The following is a 14,785-nucleotide window of genomic DNA, read 5'->3' as shown; positions in this document are numbered from 1 at the left end:
TGGAGGCGTGCTGATTGCCATGAAGAACACACTGGTCGCAAAATTAGAACCACTTTATAATGGTGAGGGCGACTATATCTTTGTCAGCATCGAGACTAAGAGCCATGAAAAGGGAAAATTAAAATAAAAAATCATCCTAGGCTGTGTTTACTTGCACCCCTCAAAAACAAGACGTGAGTCCACTCTAAGAAATATGTTACCTGCAATAAACAACCTTGCAGCCCTATTTCCAAACGATATATGGCTGATAATGGGGGATTTTAACACCAACCTAATGGAGATTGCCTCCACCCAACCTTCTCAACTATCCTCAGCTAATGAAATGTGGGCAATTCCGGAGATAAAATCTCAGTATCAACGGAAGGAAGCCAATGGAATAAAACTAGCAACAAAATTAAATCAATTAGGCTTGCGCATCCTAAACGGAAGGATTGCTTCGGACCAACCAGCTGCATGCACCCATGTATCCCCCTCTCGAATGGCCACCCTGGACTATATATGGATATCACTAACTGACTATCAGCTGGTACGACATTGGGCTGAATTCACAAACTGCATTTTGTAGTACATAAAGTAGTTCTACGGTAGTACTGCTTAACTTAATACAAAGTGAACGTCACAAACCTATGAGTGCAATTACCACCTCTATCTCTCCTATCTTATCTATGGGGAGATCCTAAACATGTAAGTTTACTACATACTAGTAAATATAAGAGGGTCCGGAAAAAGACTGGAAAATGGGCATACTACTACTAAATGAGAGAGGTTAAGGAGGAGTAAGGAGGGGTTAGGCAGTGCTAAGGATGGGTTTAGGGAGGGGTAGGTACCACCCTGCAAAAGAGTCATATATTTCTATTCCATTCCATTCCTAGTTATAAACTGCACTTCTCAAGTTATTACAGCCCAAAAAGACTCAACATACTAGTAAATATACTCCAGCTCACACCAGGAGTATGTCCGGCACCACACAAATGGCCAACCAATGGTGCTGTAATACCCTCACTTACAAAATAATGGAAGCAGAGACTTAAATAGAACTCTGAGAAGTACAAAATAAAAATCGATTTATTTAAAAGTCTGGATAAATATTAATAAATGATAAAATAAATCCCGGGACGGAGAGCTCCCTCTGTTAGGGCAAATCTTATAAGATTATTAAGGTTGAAAGCAACTGTAAAAATATGTTGATGTTAAATATTAATGAAAACTAATTTTATATATTTATTTTAAAAGTAATAAAAAATGCTGCAGTGCTATTACCTTAATGCATTTATATATTCTTTCTTTCATTTATTTAAAAATTTCACCGATAGTAAAAGGTTTACATTTATTTTTTATGTATTTCAAATTACAAAAAGATTTTGTATATAATGAGGGTAAATCCATTTTATTACTTTTTGTAAATTAAATGTACCTTTATTTTTATATTCCAAAAAGGAATTTTTTTATCATAAATAATATTTTCATTGTTTTACGCTAAATTTGTTTTTATATATATCTAAAAAATCACAATATTTTCATTAACTTAACAATTTTTCCTACGGGGTCCAATTTTATGTCCCTGCCTTTGTTATATTTTATGGGATTTGTTGCAGTATCAGTGGTTGGCCATACGTAGTGCTGGATTTACTACTGCTCCTTTTTGGCTGTAATAATAACGCTCATAAATTCGACTCCACCCGCTGTTTCAGGTCCTACACTTTTGAGCAACTTCAACTTCATACTCGTAAATGGTGAATAGCCAAAAGTATTAACGTTACTCAAAAGTGTAACAGTAAACTTACATGTAAACTTACAAGTTAACTTTGTGAATAGCCGAGTTTGACTATAAACATTTATAAATTACTAGCTTACTCGTCGCGCGTTGCTGCGGTCTCCGAAGAAAGGAAATTCAAGGAAACTCTTTATGATAACATTCAATTTACATTGTGTCATTTTTATTGAAACTTATTCATTTTAATATGGAAAACATTTCATAGTGTAGTTTTAATTCTATTTATTTATTCGAGTTCTTGGGGATACACGATTTCTTATTTGTCCGTCTGGTGCGTAGATCAGTATTCAAAAGATTATGTGGGCCCTGGGGGGCTGGTATTTAAAAAATGTTATGCCAGAAACCTTCGCGGGAGTGTACTCAACAACTTCCCAAAGTTTCATGGCGATCGGATGAATGGTGTTTTAATTCTATTTATTTATTCGAGTGCTTGTGGATACACGATTATTTGTTTTTCCGTCTTGTGCGTACATCAGTATTCGAAAGATTATGAGGGCCCTGGGGGGCCGATATTTAAGAAAAATATTATGCCAAAAACCTTTGCGGGAGTGTACTCAACAACTTCCCAAAGTTTTATGGTGATCGGATGAATGGTGTTTTAATTCTATTTATTTATTCGAGTGCTTGTGGATACACAATTTTTTGTTTTTCCGTCTGATGCGTACATCAGTATTCGAAAGATTATGAGGGCCCTGGGGGGCCGATATTTAAAAAAATGTTATGCCAGAAACCTTCGCGGTAGTGTACTCAACAACTTCTCAAAGTTTCCTGGCAATCGGATAAATGCTGTTTTAATTCTATTTATTTATTCGAGTACTTGTGGATACACGATTTTTTGTTTTTCCGTCTGGTGCGTACATCAGTATTCGAAAGATTATGGGGGCCCTGGGCAGCCGATATTTTAAAAATATTATGCCAGAAACCTTTGCGGGAGTGTACTCAACAACTTCCCAAAGTTTCATGGCGATCGGATGAATGGTGTAGTAATGCATATAGGACAGACAGACAGACAGACATACTTTCGTTTATATATATATATATATATATATATATATATATATATATATATATATAAATTTGCTATTAAGCATACATCTCTTCTACCTTCACCATATACTCTTAGTTGTCACTTAATGATGATGCATTTTGACATTTTAAGATTACAGTTTGACTATCTCTTTCTCTCTCCAGAAAGATTACATGTCTACTTACCACCAGTAATTTCTGTCCACAAGTTCTCCACCTTGCACTCTCAATGATCTGCTTTGTATACTTACAGATCCAGCATTCCAGCGTAATTCAAGCAGTTTTCATGCTAGAATTCCCACCCAATACCCCGGTGCTGACGCCCTCTACATTGTCCCATTGCTCCATGCCCTTTCCGGATCTTCAAAGATGATGTTGCGAGACACGGCCATTTTTAACACACCAATCATGAGATTCTCCAGGCCATTCTTTGTATTGATGATTGTTGTGATCCAGTACGCGTCTGCTGACATTGTTAATGGAAAAATAAGAAATCCATTGTAAGACGATGCCAGGTGCCCCCATCCATTATTCAAATTTTTGTAATATGAAGATCTTATCCAAATTATGATAGGCTGCAGAGAGATCAAGGTGCATGAGAGGTGTTGCTTACCTTCGGGGTGCTGAGGTGTACCTTCCCTGATGTTAGCAAGTGCGGTATCTATTTAACAAAAGACCCTGTAACTCGATTGTAGGTCATGGAAGAGAGCTGCAATTAGTCTTTTAGGTGGTTAGTCATTGCTTGAATCTGCTGATATGCTGGAAATTGGCCAGGCGCTTCCTAGATCTTGTACATTTGCTGTGAGCTTTTTTAAAGAGGGTGCTAAAAAATGTGTGTTTGATCTGCAATATAGCCTTGCAGTGGGATTCAGTTGTGCTCAGATTGCTTCTAATGATGAAATTAAATGTTTCAAAAGCAAATATTGTAATTCTGCATATTTTGGAAGTTCATTGTCAAGCATATTCAATCAAAGGATAGTTTTTTGGTCCTTTTGACAATATTGCGTGAGACATTCTCAGTATGTTTGGTTTCATGAAATGTAGGGACGGCAGTGCAGTGGAACAGTTTTTTAATTCTTGAATGATGCTCACAATGATCCTTAGTTTCACAAGTCCAGTGACCAGGAACACATACAGCTTCTACAGAGACATGCAAACATGTATGTCCAATGTTGAGTATTATGATTGGGGGAACTCCTCACAATGGCAATACTTTATGGTCATTATGTAAACGAAAATACACATGGTGCTATCGTAATATTAGCTAAGGCCACAGTTATGAAATATACTTGCAATAGGAATTCTCCTAAACTTCAGATTTGTGTTTATAGATCATCTTATTCATAATAGGATTGGATTAAAGGTTCCCAAATCAGATATGTTTCATGTCTCTCGCAGTCTTGTCTTTTTCTTGCAGCTTCTCTGTCCAAACGGGAGGGTACAGGGCGCACAGACTGATAACGCTGTATTAACAGTTGTGGATTTATGGCAATGATATGAGGCTCCCGCATGCTCATGGGGCTTGTTTGCATAAACAAGACTGCAGATGGGAGTAATTTGAAAAATACACCAGCAGCCGTCCTCAGAGCTCTGCGATTTCAAGCCACACGTGAGATAACAAAGCTGTACAAAAACGTGGCATTAGAATAACATGCACACTAACAAACTATACTGAGAGGGTAATCGATTCTCTACTTTTAGTTCTTGCTGAAGATCGCTCCATTTGCTCGCCAGGGCTATTACTATTAGTTTTAAAAACAAGCATTTGCAATGCAACTGGTCTCGCATTCATGAGAGTTTGAGCTATTGGCATTGTAAATGACAATGCTTTTTATTTAGGTGTTGTTTTTTAAACAGATAAATGAAAGGCATTATCACTTACAATGCCAATAGCTTAAATTCTCGCAATGGCAAGACCTATTGCATTGCAAATGCGTGCTGGAAAATTTTGTAAAAAATGTGTTAGGAGAGAGTGTGTCCTGCCTTCAGCAGGCAGGACATCGCTATTTGAGAAACTAGTGCTCGGAGGCTGTAATTAAAGCCTATTGAGCAACAACACACGTAACAGGTGGAGTCGGTATTGGAGTTTACAAAAAGAGACAAGGCGGTACTAAGGAGGAACTACTAAGTCTTTTGACCAATTAACAGACACATTTTACAGTGGACAATGACACAAGCAAATGAAAAATGTGAGCAGAGAGTGGGCGGAGCTTCAAGGCCTTACCCCAATACAGCATGCCTCGCACAGAAGCACATGCACTGCCCAGGCTCGACCTAAAAAGTAAGAACACGTGTAACAGGGGCAGTCTCCTGGGAGGGTCAGAAACATTAAAAGGCTGGACTAATTAGGACATTGATAAAAAAAGCAGTCATTTATGAAGTACAGGAGCAGGAACCAATGTAAGAGATGGGAGGTGCTGCAAAGTCTTGATACAGCATGACTCGCAGAGCAGTGCATGCGCTGCAACCATGCTGCATAATTTAGTCCTTTGCTGCCACATAACTCCAGTGCTCCTGACTATAAGCATGAAATTATGAGATTCTGTGAATGCGGTGTTTTATGGATTTACCACATTTGCCATATTATGCATCAACCGCTGAATAAGTTGCTGATTTTAAAAACAATGATTCTACAGTAACATGTGTTGCCTACCAGTCAAAGGCTCTATGCAAAGGTTCACTGGTCATCTTTCAATTCCTTATTACTTTTCTTGGATTCTAAACTGGAACCAATGAGGTGAAACCTTTTCCCAGACAGTGTTCACATGATGACAACATTACTCTGTAATACTACCACAGAAACAAATACAGGAGTAAGACCCGGTAACCCAGGTGAGACCGGGTAGGGTATATAACATACAACAATGACTCAACTGGAAATCATTGAAAAAAAAAGGGGAAATAGTAAAACACAGTGATGCAAATCACAACGGGATGGGGAACAAAAGAGAGGGGGACCACAACGATGCAACTGGAGTGAAAAGGGGTATTATTTGTAAGTAGTTATATCAGCCCTAGAGTAGAATTAACCCCTTGCATGCTCATGATGGCTCGTGGGCGTGTGCGGAGGATGGTGGGGGGCCGTCCAAATCCCGCCCACTTTTAAAATCGTTCCCACAGCGCGAAAATTCACGCCGCATGCAAGGGGTTAAATATACAATGACCAAAACACCTAAAGAGAGCAATGGACATGTTTAGTTCAGTCTAAATAACAGGTACCGTACTGAGTAACACTCAAAGTAAAGGGGCCAGTAGCCATGGGAGGGTACAAATGATGAAATGACCATAATAAGGAGGGACTAACATGCCTCAGAATCATTCAGAAGGCATCTTATATGAAAGACAATGACACGAGCCAATTAAAAACATGGGTGGAGAGTGGACGGAGCTTCCGCTCCATACTCCATTACTGCATGCCTTGCAGCGCGAGCAGCGCATGCGCGCTGCTGCTATAGGCCAAAAAAGTATTTGTGTTTTACTGCTAGATGTATCATCATGCCTGGATTGCCTAGACTGCATCAAATGAAATGCAAGAGGGTATTACTAGGAACTAGTTTACATTTCAAAATAACAATGATCCACATTTTTTTCATTTCATTTCATTGCACGCCACTGAATTACCAAATCCACCCTGATAATAACAGTTTAGCATTACTCTACCACACATTGGCACCAGACTGACATCTCATTCTTCCTCTCCACACAACTAATCGAACATAGCCATACTCCCAATTTAAAACTACTGCATTGCTACTTCTGTCCTGCTCCACTCACATCCCACTAACAAACCTCCATATCTCTTAATAATAATAATAAGTAAATGTATAAAGCGCCTGGTTACACTAGGCTAGTGTGTCCCCGAGCTACGGTACAGACCTAGCAGCACCCCTTCATTGCCAACAATACACACCCCACCCGGATATACAGTCTTGGCCTAAACTACAGGAAAAAGATACGTTTTCAACACTTTGCAGAACGCCACCTCTGAAGTCTCCAGCTGGAGCCTCAAAGGAAGTCTGTTCCACTGTTGTGTCGCCAGAAAACGAAAGGAGCGCCCTCCCATCCTTACTCTTCTGATGTTAGGAATCTTAACCTGCCCCATCCCGCTAGATCTTAATTGCCGAGTATGGTTATACAGGGTAAGCAGGTTGTGCAGATAGACTGTCCCTTTCCCCTGTGTAAACCGGTGGCAGACACAAAGGGCTTTGAACAGGATCTGTTACCTAATTGACAACCAATGCACAGTGCCCAAGGCCTTATTAGAAGAGGCTCTCTTAGGCAACATCAAAACCAGGCATGCAGCCGCGTTCTGTATACGTTGCAGCCTCTGGAAGCACCCAGCATTTGCTTCCAGATAAAGGATGTTACCATAGTCCAGCCTTGATGTCACCAAGGCATGGACCATGGTTTTCCTGGCTGTAGTCGGTAACAGGTCCAGGGTCTTCCAGAGACCCAGCAGGATTCCAAAGCATGCTCCTGCAACTCGTCTTGTGTGGTGCTCAAACGAGATCTTAGTGTTAAGCCATATCCCCAGATTCCTGACTTGTTCACTCGGCGAGGGTAAAGGGCCCAACTTCTGAGGCCACCAAGCCAATGTACACACTGACGGAGCCTTCAGGATCTTCCATCAGTGGAAAAATAGCTCACAATGACACACAAACCACCCAGTTCTATGACACTTCTACACAACACTATCGTATTACCGTGTGACTATTAAACTAAAAGCTAAACTGCAATTAAATCTCTATCACTCGCCATCTTCACACTAATATACCCTAGAAAATACACTTGTAACTCGTAGCACCATACATCTACTCATCACCAATCTACTCCTACAACACTCCTACTAAAACCATTAAACTATCTCTGCACACCAGGATGTCAGCACCACCCCGTCACCACTATACACATCATAATAAAATTGTAGTGTGGGCTAGGCCTGGTTTGCACACATGTTATGTTAGCATGGCTTATTAGAAGTTTAAAACACCATTTTACCTTTTGCTGCTTTTGCACACGACACTGCATATAGCTGTTTTTGTAAGTTAGGCTGCGAGAATGTCTTGACATGAGAAAGGCTTGTTTTCGACATCCCTAGACTTACATCGTGACCCTAGTCTGCACAGTGAGTGCTGAAGCCGTCAAGGTTATCATAACATGGTAGCTGTTGTTCGAACTGATCAGCTAACGCTTTTTAGACACAACAAATGGCAGCTGCGAGCCAACTGAGATTCTGTCGCCTTTATTATTGCACAGTTGCCATGATTTCACACACTTGGAAGATTTTCCATTTCCAGGGATGCAGAGAGCTTTTGCTGATCCTGATGTGATTCACTCCTGCTGAGCTGAGAGGTAATGGGGTCCCCCGTACAAGCCTAGGAGCCCTTCTTTAGTTTATAAAACATACAGCCATATGTAGGTACGTCTTTTGCAATTTTGCACTTCTCAAATACCACCAACTCTGAACAGGTGGTAACCAGGTGCAACCTATTTAAACAGGCCCACAATGCCACTGGGGCTTCCCACAATGGCTGGCCTGTATGTGATAGTCAGGAGGCTGCATATCCGAGAGGCTGCACAGAAAAGGAGATGCCAGGAAAGGATCTACAGAGCACGCATCACCCTTTTCCAGCGGACCCAGGAGGACATCCATGTGCACTACAGGCTGCACCCAGACAGTATCCTGGAGTTGATAGAGTAGCTGACACCCATACTTGAACATCCCACATACAAGGCACACATCATTCCCACCCACATACAGGTTTTGTGCTCACTGCATCTCCTAGTATCAGGGAGTTTTCAGGGGGTAATAGCCACAGCAGGAGAAGTCTCCCAGAGTGCACTTTCATGCTTTTTCCACGCTTTCCTTGATGCTATGGTTCAGAGGATGCATCACCACATCCAATTCCTAAACACACAGCAGGCACTAGACCAGACCAAGCAAGAGTTTTACCAAATAACCCAATTTCCCCACGTTATTGGCTGCGTAGACAGGACCCATGTCGCAATGTCACCCCATCACAGAATAAGTATGTTTTTAGAAACAGAAAATCCTATCATTCTCTGAACATCCAGGTGGTGTGCAATGCTTAACATGTCATCACAGATATTGTTGCAAAATTCCCAGGAATCACACACAATTCCTTCATTTTTCGCCGCTGTGGTTTACATCGCAGACTCAGAAATAGCGAGTTTGGAGAGGGCTACCTGCTAGGTAATTGCATGGCACAAACACACACAAGTAGGAAAGGTATGAACTTGCAGGACAGTACTTAACATCAACCTACTTTTGCCCTGCAGGTGACAGTGCATATGCTGTGCGTGACTACATCCTCACACCGTACCTCAATCCAGCCACAGCAGCAGAGCGGAGGCATAACAGTGCCCACAGAGCCACAAGATGCACCATTGAGAGGACCTTTTGGAATCCTTAAAAGCCGTTTCCGGTGCCTTTCTTAAGAGTGGAGGTGCCCTACAATACAGCCCTGAGACGTGTTGCAAAATGATTGTGGCCTGCGCAATGCTACACAACATCGCTACCAAGAAGGGCACCCCAGTGGATCTGACAGATGCAGACACATCAGATAAGGAGGATCCAGCTCCACAATGCAGACGTGCAGGTGGTGCCGGGGCGGCTGCCGGGCGCCTGAGACGTGATGACATCACACAGAACTACTTCTAGGTGAGAAATGAGGACACAATGCAAAATAATGATCCTCAAATAAGATGTTTATTTCCTTAACAACAGGATTAAACCTGTCACACAGCGTGACTGAAATGTTGCTAGTTGCACATGTTGATGTCACAGTGTTATCATTGTCAAGAGTCACTTAGTCCATACGGCATGTGTTGCCTCACACATTGCCATGAGTACATGCTGCCCCTTCATCTCCTGCGTGCACGCCCTGTTGCCCCTCGTTTCGCCTGCGCACTGGCCTCACTGGTGTCTTCCCCTGCTCTGCCCTGATGCCCACTCCGGCGTCTTTCTGCAGGAAGTGGAGGAGTTAGGTTGCTCCTGCTTGACTGTTCATCAGTGTCCAAGTTGCCCAGTGTTCCTATGCCACCTGTGGCTACAGCATGCATTTGGACAACTGCATGTGAGACCTGCACCAGGCAGCTACCCACATCCTGGCAGCAGTGTGCCATTTTGTGCTGAATGCTCACACATCTCCTAGCTAGCAGGGATATGGCGGTGGACTGGTGGTTCACAGCCTTAGTGTAGAGGTCCATCCGGGTGTGTAAGTGGTGTTTCTCCCTGCACCTGGCCAGCCTGTCTCTCCTGATCTCCCTACACAGTCCTTCCAATGCACCAGTCATGGTATTCACACTGAGCCGCAACTCAGCCATGTGATGGTTGTGTGTGGCAAGTTGGCGCTGGATTGATTTTATTTATTTATTTATTCAAAGTTTTATATAGCGCGAACAAGATCCTTGCAGATATCAGAGCGCTTAACAGAAAGAAGGGGTAGGGACAACAGGAGGGTGATTAGGCAAACTATTGGGTACAATGTAGCAGTCGATAGTAGGTAGTAACATAATAGGATAGCAATCAAGTACAGATATAATAACAATACACAATCAGTTAACCAATAGTACAAGACCGGTGCAACGTCTTTGAACCAGCAACAATAGAGTTCAGGTGAACTTGGCCATATGGATGGCTTTTACCTCTTTCTTGAAGGTTACATAGACATGGGTAGGGGCAGCAAAAGGGTGGTTAAACAAACTATTGGGTACAATATATTGGGTACACTATAGTAGTCGGTAGTAAGTGAGTAGCATAATAGGATAGCAAACATGTACAAATATAATACCAATAAGCAATCAGGTAACCAATAATACAAAAGCGGTGGAAAGTCTTTGATCCATCAACAGTCGAGTTCAGGTGAACTTGGCCATAAGGATGGCTTTTACCTCTTTCTTAAAGCATGCAGTGGAGGAGATAAGCCTGGTTTCAGGAGGGAGTGCATTCCAGATCCTGGGTGCCATTCCTGAGAAGGAGCGTATGTATGTTTTTTCCTTCCAGGATCTACGAGGTTTCAGGAGTACATTTTTTGTACTTCTATTGGATCTCGAGCCTCCTGATATAGTCAGCTTTTGAGTGAGGTAGTTGGGTGACTTGTGGTGTACGGCCAAGTGTGTCATAACGGCAATTTTCAGCTGTATTCTGGCTTCAAAAGGCAGCCAGTTCAGGGATTTTAAGTCAGGGGATGTGTGCGAATGTTTTCTTGAACCAGTGATGAGTCTCGCGGCAGCGTTCAAGGAGGCTCGTAGGGGTGCGGTTGTTGAAAGGGGGAGTCCGCTGAGGGCCACAATTCCGTAGTCTATGCGAGGGATGACTAGGGCTTGTACAGCAGTTTGGAAGTCCTTAGCTGGGAAGAAGGGTTTAAGTTTCCTCAAAGTGTTGATTTGGGCATGGGAGGCGCTAGGGGGCGCACAGCGGAATGGCTGTGTGACTCACGGCTCCGCCGGGCGACCACAAACAACATGGTCTGTCCCCGCCACTGACCCCACCATATCGCCTGCCGAACGGATTATTATGCATGGGAGGGCACAGTGCATATACTGGCGAGTAAATTAACTGCATACCCCCGGAAGAGCGGCGAAAATCAGCGGAGTCCTGGACGCGGTGCAGCGCGGCTGGCAAGATGGCGGACTGCAGACTCGCCGACCGGATCATAATCGCTGCTGCCTAGCAGGCCACAGGAGGTGAGCGGTCGAGATGCGGACTGTGAGCGGGTGAGGTGTATCCCTGACTGCTGCGGACGGCGTTTACAGTCACACCGGAGTGCGGAAGCAAACGCATATTCCAAGCGTTAGTCCCGACCGCATCATCGGCAACATGGCGGCGCCCACAGAGCCAGCTTAGATGCCCGCACCATCGGACACCGAGCGCGTTTGGTAGAAACCCAGGAAAGCCATACCTCCCTGCCTGCCCCTCAAACCGCGCTGAAACACATCGGAATGCCGGCGCTCTGCAATAGACTACACGCCACCACACATATTGACGCAGAAGTACACCAAAGCACAGAAGACATGGCGGAGTGGTGTAAAACGTCGGGAATCAACGGACAGACATCGCGCTTGTGAGTCTACTCCCTTATCCCTGTGCGGAAGGTAAGGGTGAAGGGGGACAATATCCACTAGGGAAATTGCTGAGATTTGGCCATCTGAAGCGGCGACCCCCCTCCCAACCCCCCCAGTGGTCAATCTCATTCACTGGTGGGGAACCTGGGGTGATAACGTTCTCCTCCAGACGGCACTCAACAACATCGTAGTGCTGCAGGCACGTTTAGCATACTCGGCTTGAGGTATCTGGCATTTCCACGCGCATTTATCAACGGCGTCTGCCATACTTCGAGACCACCACGGCGGCAACAGCAAGAATCACGAGGGCATCGGGAACCGCTTCTAGAACAGCTACTCCTCAGGCTGGGGCAATGGGTAAGCCAGACAAACAACAGCCCAAGCTCTTGTTCGACAACAAGAAAACCAACAAGCCCGCAGAGGACGTGGCGGACGCTGGCGGCGTCACCGACTCGACGCCAAATACCAACATGGAGAAAATATTACTGGCCATCCAGGCGAATTTGCAAGACATAAACGGCAAACTGGATAACCTAACGTGTAGAATGGATGGTATGGCTGCCAGACAAGAGAGGCATGGTGAGCGCCTGGACGAAGCCGAAACACGTATATCAGCCGTTGAGGACGAAGCACGCACTTCAACCGCAAAATGTACCGGTATGGAACGCATTCTGGAAGTGATTAAGGCGAAGGAGGAGGAATTGGAAGCTCGCTCGAGGCGCAATAATGTACGCATCACAGGCTTGCCGGAGACGACCAAGACCGGGCGTATGGAGGTATACGTTGAAAACCTATGCAAAGATCTCTTTGGAGCAGAAGCGTTCTCGCCAGTGTTTATTGTGGAGCGTGCCCACAGATCGCTGGCGCCTCGGCCGCCACCTGGAGCGGCGCCGAGACCGATAGTGGCGAGGATACTCAACTATCGAGACAGGGACACCATCCTCAGGCTGGCACGGGAAAAAGGGAAAATCACTCATCAAGGCAACTCCTTGGAATTTTATCCGGACCATACTGTTGCGGTTCAGCAGGCTAGAAAGGAATTCACGACCGTCAAGGCAAAACTGAGGGAGCTCAACATCAACTACTCCATGTTGTATCCGGCTCGGCTCCGCGTTACATGGAAGGACAAGGCAATTGTGCTGCCCTCACCCAAAGCGGCCCAGGAATTTGTTAAAAAAGCGCTCCGAGACGGCAGGTCCACTGAACGGGAAGGTCAGCACCAAGACTCGGACTGAAGGCGCTGGTAAGACCCTCCAGCACTTGGCGGTAAGACTCTTTCTGATTGCGGACTGTCTGCGCACGATCCAGTGGATCACCACTAACAATAGACTATGTTTGATTGTGCATTTGAGGGCGTGACGAACTGACACCCATGGCAAAACATTGGATATTCAGGGCGGCGGCCCGGACCGCTCCCAGCGCCTCGCAATGTACTGGTGGCTATGTAGCCTTGGGGTGCTTCACAGGCAGACTTATTGCGCACTCTAGCACGCATTGTCCTGAGGCTATAGGCCGATCACACTGCTACTGTTCATCATCGATGATCTCCTCCTTGGCTAGTACGGAGGCACGGTGTTATAGAAGGCCTTTACTCATTCCAGTCACACACGCGCCCCACTCGCGCCTTCACAGTAGGTTATAGTTGGCGCAGATACATAACTGTGGAAGGCTATAGACATATGCTGTAGTTGACGCTAGAACTATATTGATGCACATGGGTACCCTTGAATCTATGGTGCTTGGCATTTGGGGTGCACTTCGATCTAAGGGGGCGGTGGGCTATATATGGGGAAAACTGCAGTGAAGCCGGAATTCTCTGTTACAACTAACGACATTGTATGAGGAGATTTGGATAACCACTACAGCGCTGGACTTCACTCTATGCCACTGCTACCACTGACGGGGTGGGGGGTGGCGGGTACTCAGACTCGAACAATTGCAATTGTGATAGCTATTGTAAGTATCGCCCACACCCGGCACACCGGGTGCAGAGTTGTGCTCCTGGCGGACCTCCACAAGGGTAATACCCAACACAAGTTTCACAGTATAGGTAATAGTTTGTTTGTTTCAGGTTTGTGGGGTTTGTCTTCAAAGGGAATATGGCTTCGGCATGTTTGGGTTGCTGAAGTGGGTGGGATGGGTGAATTTGGGGATTTTGATTGTTTAGAAAGACCACGAACATTGCAGCTGGACGTGATACTAGGTTCTCCCTGGAAGAGGACTGCTGACTCTGGTGTATGTGCTCACGTTGAAATGGGTTCAAAATTCGCCTCTGACTGTTGTTTGCATATTGATAGCTCGCTACGGCCTATAGCATGACAAAGGGTACTGGGCATGCCGATGGAACACACTTGAATTTCCTCACTTGGAACGTTAGGGGCTTTACCCGCCCACAGAAAATCAGACAGATTTTTGCTTGTCTCAACAGGTGGGATATAGATGTTGCATTGATACAGGAAACCCATCACGCACCCACCTCACACACACGTCTGGGGACACGATGGGCAGAATCAGCACATAGGGCTTCCTATTCCTCTTATTCCCGGGGAGTACTCATACTGATTCGGAAAGGAGTAAATTACATCAAATTGTGCAAGACCCTACTGGTAGATACGTGATAGTCTCAGGCATGGTGCATGGCCAACACATAACAATCCTTAACGTCTATGGACCAAATACGGACACACCAGAGTTTTTCCGTGAGATATGGGGCCACTTACAACCACTCACAAACACGCATATAATATGTGGGGGAGATTGGAACGTCACCCTTATGGACGGGCTGGATCGCTCCTCCAATTCCACTGAACAGCATAAGCATGCGCGAACAATGATAGGACATATGTTGAACGATTTGTCATTAACAGATCTTTGGAGAATTAGATATGCTAACGAGCC

The 14,785-nt window shown here is 44.6% G+C and overlaps 1 long non-coding RNA gene across 1 annotated transcript in view; it reads left to right on the top strand.

Annotated features, from left to right (window-relative positions):
• The window catches only part of LOC144767465 (uncharacterized), a 91,252-nt gene that overhangs the window by 63,891 nt on the left and 12,576 nt on the right, over positions 1-14,785 (top strand). Inside the window, exon 2 of the long non-coding RNA XR_013598216.1 lies at positions 9,101-9,482. This is a non-coding gene — a long non-coding RNA (uncharacterized LOC144767465). The remainder of the gene's footprint in view (positions 1-9,100; positions 9,483-14,785) is intronic.

This window comes from Lissotriton helveticus, chromosome 7, assembly GCF_964261635.1.
Source record: "Lissotriton helveticus chromosome 7, aLisHel1.1, whole genome shotgun sequence".
Classification (NCBI taxonomy): domain Eukaryota; kingdom Metazoa; phylum Chordata; class Amphibia; order Caudata; family Salamandridae; genus Lissotriton; species Lissotriton helveticus.
The sequence above is the reverse complement of the archived record's forward strand: the minus strand, read 5'-3'. Positions and strand labels throughout refer to the sequence as shown.